Source organism: Triturus cristatus, chromosome 1_1, assembly GCF_964204655.1.
Source record: "Triturus cristatus chromosome 1_1, aTriCri1.1, whole genome shotgun sequence".
In the NCBI taxonomy this organism is placed as follows: domain Eukaryota; kingdom Metazoa; phylum Chordata; class Amphibia; order Caudata; family Salamandridae; genus Triturus; species Triturus cristatus.
This window is the reverse complement of record NC_140579.1, coordinates 1,106,760,468-1,106,770,467: the sequence shown is the minus strand read 5'-3', so window position 1 is coordinate 1,106,770,467 and position 10,000 is coordinate 1,106,760,468.

Sequence of the window (10,000 nt, the reverse complement as noted above, 5' to 3'; positions counted from 1 at the left end):
TAATACTATGTACTTTAGGTGCATAACCCAATTGGATAGGATCACCTTATTGGCCCCTGTACAGTGTACCTTAGGTACCCAGGGCATATTTGTACCCTAGGCCTACCAGGGGCTGCAGCATGTATTATGCCACCCCTGGCCTGGCCTTCCATTATGACACAACTGGCTGATCACTCAGCTGGGGCAAGGCCGTGTAATCACCCCTTGCTTAGGTGTAGTATTCCTATACCTACCTTATGTATAGACACATGTGTACCTATCAGCCACTCCTATGGCAGGCCTTAACAATCCTGGAGGCAGAGTGCTTGGTAACATGTGAGATAGTGCTCTAGCATGAGCTGAGCCTGTCTGCAGCTTTCGGAACCATGTCCTTATAGCTGTTCTATGATATAGCCTACCATATACTCTTAAAGTGCCTTATAATCTTAAACGGTTATGGTAACTATGGTTTGGCTTTATCAATACATGTCGTGTAAGGTGTCTAACACTTTGGAATAATACCCCCATCCCATTTCTGATGATGAGGATATTATCCCTCCCTTCTAGAGGGAGAAGACATGTTGAAACCTACTTACCCGGTTAAAGTTAACCAGAGCGCCAGCATCACAAAATGGATGCTGCTGCCACGACACAAGTCTGACCTCCTGCTGCTGGGAGTGATCCCGGCACGGGAGGCTTGGACAATAGGTTTCCTGCCTTGGGAGGTGCGAGCACCACCCCAGACAGGCCTTAGTGAATTGGGGCAGGTAGGGATGAAAGAAACGAGACACTGCCTGGGGCACACAAGGTGTCCCATGCATAGTCCAGTTCAAACCGGTGCTGGGGCACTCCAGCCCCAGTCCTGGCGCAATACTGGACAAAGGGAAGGGGGTGTAACCACCCCCCTCCCAGGTCCCACCCATAAGGTGTGACCTAGCAGGCAACCCAGCCCCCCAGATTAGTATAAGTGTGGTAGCTGGGCCCCAGGAGATTAGATTATCCTGAACCTGCAACTTGAATAGAAACTCTGGACCTTTGACATTCGACGTAAGAAGAAGACTGAAGAATCTCCCTTGTGGCCAAGGAGTGGCCACCCTGTGCGAACAGGCACCATCAAGAGACTTACCCTTTGCTTTGCTGAAGTTCTACGAGGGACCGACTGCAGAGCCTGACCAGAGCCTTGACTTCCAGACTTCTACGACCCTGATCCACATCCACAGCCGAGCTGAGATCCGTGGAGGGAACGAGAGACGTGGGACCGGCTACCTGGGAAAAGTGGTGAGTATCTTCCAGCGCAGCTTCTGAGGCATCCTCGAGGTTGTGCACCGGGGATTGGGGATCCCCAACCCCAAGCACCATCTGCACTGAAGATCAGCCCCCCACACTCCACGAGTCCTGCGTGGGGCCCTTCTGCATTTTCCTGCTTGCCGTGTCTGTCCGGTTGCTTGCCCGTTGGCTAGTAACCTTTGCGACGACACACCTTCAATTTTCCACTGCTGGTTTGGCTCCTCCAGACTGGCTCCTGCTCCTCTGTAAACGAGAAGCACCCCAGACCTTCCTGGTCTGCACCAGAAGCAAGTCCTCCATGCTTCGTGGGTTCCGCTTGCCAAGGCTTGGTGAGTCCTAGTTCGACTTCGATGCCGCCGACAGCAAGAGCCTTCGTGGGACAGCTCGCCTCCTGGTCCTGGTCATCCTCGACGTCTCCTGGTACCCGTGGCTGCTGCGACAAGCTTCACCTCTTCACCTACAATCTCCCGACATCGCCTGGTTCCTTCCTGGTTCCACGTGGTCACTGGCTAGTGACCCAGACTCTGTCCCTTCTGCTTTCAGGTATCCTTCCTTCTTGATCCCGGCCATGGGATCCACCGGACACTCTTCACTGACTGCCTGTCAGCATCTTTCCTTCAGGCATCCATAGGAGTCGACGACGAAACCCGACGCAAGTCCACACCTATGCACCTGCAGCCCCTGGGCTAAGTAACTTGGGTACTCCGGTGCTCATCAGGGTATTGACTATCCTAGTGTCTAGTTCTCAAGTCTCGACTTCCTAGCTACTCCAGAAGTGTCCTAAATCTTATTAATTCTAAACTACTATTTCTATCGATTATACGCATTACGCGTGAGTGTTTCCACTCTGCACCTGAATCCCGTGGGCCTCCCACTTCCTAACCTCGGGTAGTATAGTGTAGCCCCAGCGATTCCCTAGGCCTAGGCCTATCCTATTTCCGTGACAGTGGTCCTTATACCACTTACTTAGTATATGGTTTACGTGGCCCCTAGGGCCTAACTGTATTACTTACCTGTGTGACTTAATGTATGCTTAAATAAGACTGTGTTGTACTTACCTCGAATCTCATAAAGAGTGCTGAGGGTTTGACTAGAATAAATACACTTTATTTTATATATATATATCTGTTGTGGTGTCCTTTCATTTGGTATTCAAGGGATTACATATGGTATAACAGCTGGCTTCACATGCCATTCAGAGTTTAGCCTAAGACTGCTCTTGTCCATGCTACCACTAGGATAGCTGGTCTATAAGGTTGACTTTACAACCAATCACCATAAGGGTTGTTTGGACTGATATAAGGTGTACACTAAAACTAGTGACATCATACATCAGGCCAACTTCTCACATTGGTGAGCAGCGGTTGGGATCTGAGCTTGCTGTTGTAATACCATTGTAATCTTGAGATACCAAATTGAAATATCACACAGATATTGTTTAGGTACATATAACATAGATTATAAATACTTAAGTCCTACTGGACTTAGTTGTTGTAGGTTGAAGGGCCTAGCACACCCTGACTACAACTACTAGAGAGGTTTAGTAGATACAAATAGTGTAGGTAGGTGCACACACCACACCCTCACTAGATCATGTCTCTGGGAGGAGATCAAGTAGATTCTCTCTCAGGAGGGGTAGGTCTTAGAAAGATCCCCTCTAGATATGATACCCTAACTTTTCAGGAGATGAGACAATTGTGTACCTCCAGAAAGTTAAAACAGGGTGCAAACCCTACCCTCATTCAGCTAGTAGAGATCCTAGAGGAGTATGATGCTCTTAGGGCCTCCCAGGTGGGTACCCTAGGTACAGGTGAGGGTCTACCCGCTACAGATGAGTCAGATGGGACTTCAGATGAGGAGGTAGATAGCTAGGTCAAAGTTAGAAGACTTAGCCAGGCTAACTTAAGCTTACATGGGAGTCTGCATGGGGTCCCCCAGTTCAGGCCCCCAAGTGGACTTAATCAGAGAAACAGGAGAGACAGATCCCCTTCAAGGGAATCCATCCACTCCCATGTCTCTAGCATCTCTAATGCCTCTTCTCACAGGGGAATGACTTCCCCCCAGAGAAAAGAGCATGAAGCCAGAATGAGGGAAGCTGATCTGAGGATTGAGAGGGAAGAACTTGCCCTTGCCAAGGAGAAGCTTGCTCTGGCTAGAGAGCAGAAGTTAAGTGGGTTAGAACCCACTGGTGGCAGCAATATCCCTAAGGATAGAGACAGGACCTATGATAATAGAAACCTGAGCAAGATTGTCCCTCCCTACAAGTGTGGGGATGACATCCACTAATGGATAACTGCTTTGGAGAGAGCTTGCAAAGTACAGCAGGTACCCCAAAGTCAGTGGGCAGCTATCTTGTGGCTCTCCTTCTCTGAGAAAAGTAGAGACAAGCTCCTCACAGTTAGTGATGAGGATGCAGACAATTACACTGTCCTGAAGAGTACTCTGATTGATGGGTTTGGCCTAACCACTGAACAACACAGGTTGTTGTTCAGGGATACCCAGAAGACACAGACTCAGGACTGGACTGACTTTGTAGATTGTGCCACTAAGGCTTTGGAAGGCTGGCTATTGGGGAGTAAGGTTAAGGAATATACAGGATTGTATAATTTGATCATGAGAGAACAAATCCTTAACAACTGTCAAAACCAGCTACTGCATCAACATCTGATTGATTCTGATCTGACTTCTCCCCAAGAATTGGGAAAGAAGGCAGATAGATGGGTCAGGACTAGAGTTAAGCAGAAAAATCAGAACCAGGACGGTGATCAGAAAAAGGCAGACCAGAAGGGTAATGATCAGAAACAAAAAGACCAGAAGTCTTCACCAGGCCCCCAAAAGGCTCAGGGGGAGGGTGGTCCCAAAAAGGATACGAAGAAAGATGGCCAAAGGAAACCATGGTGCAACTATTGTAAGTCCAACTCACATTGGTTTAGTGAGTGCACCAAAAAGGATAAGCCCCCAGCCACCATTGCCCCTAAGGCAACCGTACCCCCTAGTTCAGCTGTAAGTGGTGGTTCCCAGCAAAAGGGTGTAGTAGGGTTAACCCTGGGAACTGAGGAGGATTCTGGCCTAGTCAGGATACCTACACAGGCTGTTCTGATCTGTGATGGGGACATAGCTTTGTCCTCTACTATAGGCCCCAGTAACCTGGGCAAGTACAGACAGACTCCTTTTATCAACCAGAGAATGGCTCAGGCCTACAGGGACACTGGGGCTAGTCTCACAATGGTGACACCTGCCTTTGTGGACCCTAGACAGATCATGCTAGGTGAGAATTACCTAGTGACCAACGCTAGCAATGCCACTACTTCCCATAGTGTGGCAATTGTTAACTTCTCCTGTGGAGGGGTAACTGGCCTCAAGAAAGTTGTTGTTAGTTCAGACCTTCCAGTGGAGTGTTTACTGGGCAATGATCTTGAAACTTCAGTTTGGTCTGAAGTGGAGTATAGGACCCATGCAGAAATGCTGGGGATAGATGCACATGTCCTTGCTGTGACCAGGTCACAGGCCAAAAAGTGCAACACTGAACAAGTGCTGGATCCTGGAACCATGGACCAGTCACAACCCAAGAGAAAGAGCAGTAGGGTAAAGGCTGTGCCTTCCCCCCTGCCTCAGGTACTGGATCAGCCCTCACAGGAGGATGATTGTGAGAGCCCTGAAGGAACTGTCCTAGAAGAACTTGAACCTGATCAGGTTGAGTTTCTTGGGACAGGGGGACCTTCAAGGGCAGATCTGAGGCAGGCACAATTAGACTGCCCCTCTCTTGAACCCCTCAGACAGCAGGCTGCTGCTGAGGCTGCAGGGAATGCTCAAGGTACCCATAGAGTGTATTGGGATGAAGGGCTGCTGTATTCAGAGGCTAGAGACCCCAAGCCTGGTGCATCCAGGAGGTTGGTCATACCACTGAAGTTCAGAGGCTTCCTTCTTGGCCCATGATTTTCCCCTTGCAGGACACTTAGGCCAGAACAAGACTTGGGACAGGCTTGTCCCTCACTTTCACTGGCCTCATATGTCAGCAGATACCAAGGAGTTTTGTCGCTCCTGTGTCACCTGCCAAGCCAGTGGCAAATCAGGTGGCACCACAAAGGCCCCCCTCATACCACTACCTGTGGTGGGGGTTCCCTTTGAGAGAGTGGGCATAGATATTGTAGGACCAATGGACCCACAAACAGCATCTGGGCACAGATTCATACTGTGATAGTGGACCATGCCACCAGGTATCCAGAAGCTATTCCCCTAAGGACCACAACAGCTCCTGTTGTGGCAAGGGCCCTACTTGGAGTATTCTCCAGAGTGGGCTTTCCAAAGGAGGTCATTTCTGACAGAGGTGCCAACTTCATGTCACAATATTTGACTGCAATGTGGAAGGAGTGTGGTGTGAACTACAAGTTCACCACACCCTATCACCCACAGAGCAATGGGCTAGTGGAGAGATTCAACAAGACCCTAAAAGGGATGAATAAAGGTTTACCAGACAAGCTTAGGCGAAGATGGGACATCCTTTTACCCTGCCTTCTGTTTGCTTACAGAGAGGTCCCACAAAAGGGGGTTGGCTACAGCCCTTTTGAGCTTTTGTTTGGGCATCCTGTAAGAGGACCCCTATGTTTAGTAAGGGAAGGATGGGAGAGACCTCTCAGACAACCCAAACTTGATATAGTGGATTATGTACTTGGTCTCCGCTCCAGGACCGCAGAGTATATGAAGAAGGCTTCTAAAAACCTTGAGGCAAGCCAAGAACTCCAAAAAGCTTGGCATGACCAAAAGGCTGTGCTGACTGTTTACCAGCCAGGGCAGAAAGTGTGGATGTTGGAGCCAGTGGCCCCAGCAGCACTCCAAGACAAATGGTCTGGACCCCACACTATTGTTGAACAAAAGGGAGAAGTCACCTACTTGGTGGACCTTGGGACTCCCAGAAGCCCCCACAGGGTGCTTCATGTCAACAGATTGAAGGCATATGTTGACAGGGCAGACATGGGCTTACTCATGGCTACAGATGAGGGGCAGGAGGAAGAGAGTGACCCTCTCTCAGACCTGTTGACTCAGAACCCTGATGATGGCTCAGTTGATGGTGTGGTCTTTTCTGACAGCCTCACTGTCCATCAGCAACAAGACTGCAGACAAGTTCTGCAATCCTACAGACATATGTTCTCTCTGACCCCAAGTCAGACAAACTGGTGCACCCATGAGGTGGACACTGGTGGCAGTCTGCCTGTGAAGAGTAAAATCTACAGGCAACCTGACCATGTCAGGGACTGCATAAAAGTTGAGGTACAAAAGATGATGGAGCTGGGAGTCATTGAACCTTCAGAGAGCCCTTGGGCTAGTCCTGTAGTTCTTGTGCCAAAACCTCACACCCAAAATGGTAAGAGAGAGATGAGGTTTTGCGTGGACTACAGAGGTCTCAATGCTGTCACTAGGACAGATGCCCACCCAATACCTAGGGGAGATGAGCTCATTGACAGACTGGCAGCTGCTAAGTTTTTGGGCACATTTGACCTGACAGCAGGCTACTGGCAGATCAGACTAGCTGAGAATGCAAAGGCCAAAACTGCTTTCTCAACCCCAGGAGGACATTATCAATTTGTGGTAATGCCCTTTGGTTTGAAGAATGCACCTGCCACTTTCCAAAGGCTGGTGAATCAAGTCCTTCCTGGGTTGGATGACCACTGTGCAGCTTATCTTGATGATATTGCTGTCTTTAGCTCCACCTGGGAGGATCACCTGGTCCACCTGAGGAATGTTTTAGAGGCCCTGCAAAAGGCAGGCCTCACTATCAAGGTCACTAAGTGCCAGATAGGGCAGAGCAAGGTTGTGTACCTGGGCCACTTAGTTGGTGGGGGTCAGGTTCAACCACTGGAGAGCAAGATCCAGACCATAAAGGACTGGACTCCTCCAACTACCCAGACTCAGGTCCTGACTGGGTACTACAGAAAGTTTGTTAAGAACTATGGGTCCATTGTGACACCACTTAATGACTTGACCTCCAAGAATATGCCAAAGAAAGTTCAGTGGACAGTAAGCTGTCAAAAAGCATTTGATGACCTGAAGCAGGCCATGTGCAGTGCACCTATTCTGAAAAGTCCAGACTACTCCAAAGAGTTCATTGTCCAGACAGATGCTTCTGAGTTAGGTGTGGGAGCTGTTCTTTCACAACTGAATGTAGATGGTCAAGACCAGCCCATTGCTTTTATAAGTAGAAGGCTGACCCCTAGAGAGAAACATTGGTCAGCTATTGAGAGGGAGGCCTTTGCTGTGGTTTGGGCCCTGAAGAAGCTGAGGCCATACTTGTTTGGCACTCACTTCAAGATTCAGACAGACCATAAGCCCCTCTTGTGGCTAAATTAGATGAAGGGTGAAAATCCCAAACTTCTTAGGTGGTCCATTTCCCTACAGGGGATGGACTTCACAGTGGAACATAGACCTGGGACTGACCATGCCATTGCAGATGGACTCTCCAGATATTTGCACTTAGAACATGAAGACTAAACTGGTCAAGGTTAGTTTAATGTCCCTAAGTTTGGGGGGGGGGGGGTTGTGTAGGAGAGTAGGGTCTGCTTTCTATGTTCACCCCCACTTTTTGCTTTTGCTCTACTGGTTTTCGACTTAGATGTGGCTGTGGGCCTGCTAATCAGACCCACAGCCCTGCTGTTCTCTCTCTAAATTAATACTATGTACTTTAGGTGCATAACCCAATTGGATAGGATCACCTTATTGGCCCCTGTACAGTGTACCTTAGGTACCCAGGGCATAGGTGTACCCTAGGCCTACCAGGGGCTGCAGCATGTATTATACCACCCCTGGCCTGGCCTTCCATTATGACACAACTGGCTGATCACTCAGATGGAGCAAGGTCGTGTAATCACCCCTTGCTTAGGTGTAGTATTCCTATACCTACCTTATATATAGACACATGTGTACCTATCAGCCACTCCTATGGCAGGCCTTAACAATCCTGGAGGCAGAGTGCTTGGTAACATATGAGATAGTGCTCTAGCATGAGCCGAGCCTGTGTGCAGCTTTCGGAACCATGTCCTTATAGCTGTTCTATGATATAGCCTACTATATACTCTTAAAGTGCCTTATAATCTTAAACGGTTATGGTAACTATGGTTTGGCTTTATCAAAACATGTCGTGTAAGGTGTCTAACACTTTGGAATAATACCCCCATCCCATTTCTGGTGATGAGGATATTATCCCTCCCTTCTAGAGGGAGAAGACATGTTGAAACCTACTTACCCGGTTAAAGTTAACCAGAGCCCCAGCATCACAAAATGGATGCTGCTGCCACGACACAAGTCTGACCTCCTGCTGCTGGGAGTGATCCCGGCACGGGAGGCTTGGACAATAGGTTTCCTGCCTTGGGAGGTGCGAGCACCACCCCAGACAGGCCTTAGTGTATTGGAGCAGTGAGGGATGAAAGAAACGAGACACTGCCTGGGGCACACAAGGTGTCCCATGCATAGTCCAGTTCAAACCGGTGCTGGGGCACTCCAGCCCCAGTCCTGGCGCAAAACTGGACAAAGGGAAGGGGGTGTAACCACCCCCCTCCCAGGTCCCACCCATAAGGCGTGACCTAGCAGGGGATGTATGACATTACAACGCGTGTCATTACAACGCGTGCAGTTACATTGCATGCGTTACAATGCATGCGATGTTACAACGCTATGCCATTACAACGCAAGTCTTTACATCGACTTGCACTAGATGGCGTGCTAACATTAAAAAAGTGTAATTTACTATTCCAACTCCAGTCCACGTAACAGTAGGGAAGGTGTTGGGATAGTAAACTACACTATTTGTAATGTTAGCATGCCATCTAGCGCAAGTTGATGTAAAGACTTGCGTTGTAATGGCATTGCGTTGTAACATCGCATGCGTTGTAACGCATGCGATGTAAAAGCTGCGCGTGGTAAAAACCGCGTTGTAATGGCTGTTCCCCCCTAGCAGGCAACCCAGCCCACCAGATTAGTATAAGTGTGGTAGCTGGGCCCCAGGAGATTAGATTATCCTGAACCTGCAACTTGAACAGAAACTCTGGACCTTCGACATTCGACAAAAGAAGAAGACTGAAGAATCTCCCTTGTGGCCAAGGAGTGGCCACCTTGTGCGAACAGGCACCATTAAGAGACTTACCCTTTGCTTTGCTGAAGTTCTACGAGGGACCGACTGCAGAGCCTGACCAGAGCCTTGACTTCCAGGCTTCTCCGACCCTGATCCACATCCACAGCCGAGCGGAGATCCGTGGAGGCGACGAGAGACGTGGGACTGGCTACCTGGGAAAAGTGGCGAGTATCTTCCAGCACAGCTTCTGAGGCATCCTCGAGGTTGTGCACCGGGGATTGAGAAGCCCCAACCCCAAGCACCATCTGCACCGAAGATCAGCCCCCCACACTCCACGAGTCCTGCGTGTGGCCCTTCTGCATTTTGCTGCTTGCCGCGTCTGTCCGGTTGCTTGCCCGTTGGCTAGTAACCTTTGCGACGACACACCTTCAATTTTCCACTGCTGGTTTGGCTCCTCCAGACTGGCTCCTGCTCCTCTGTAAACGAGAAGCACCCCAGACCTTCCTGGTCTGCACCAGAAGCAAGTCCTCCATTCTTTGTGGGTTCCGCTTGCCAAGGCTTGGTGAGTCCTAGTTCGACTTCGACACCGCCGACAGCAAGAGCCTTCATGGGACAGCTAGCCTCCTGGTCCTGGTTGTCCTCGACGTCTCCTGGTACCCGTGGCTGCTGCGA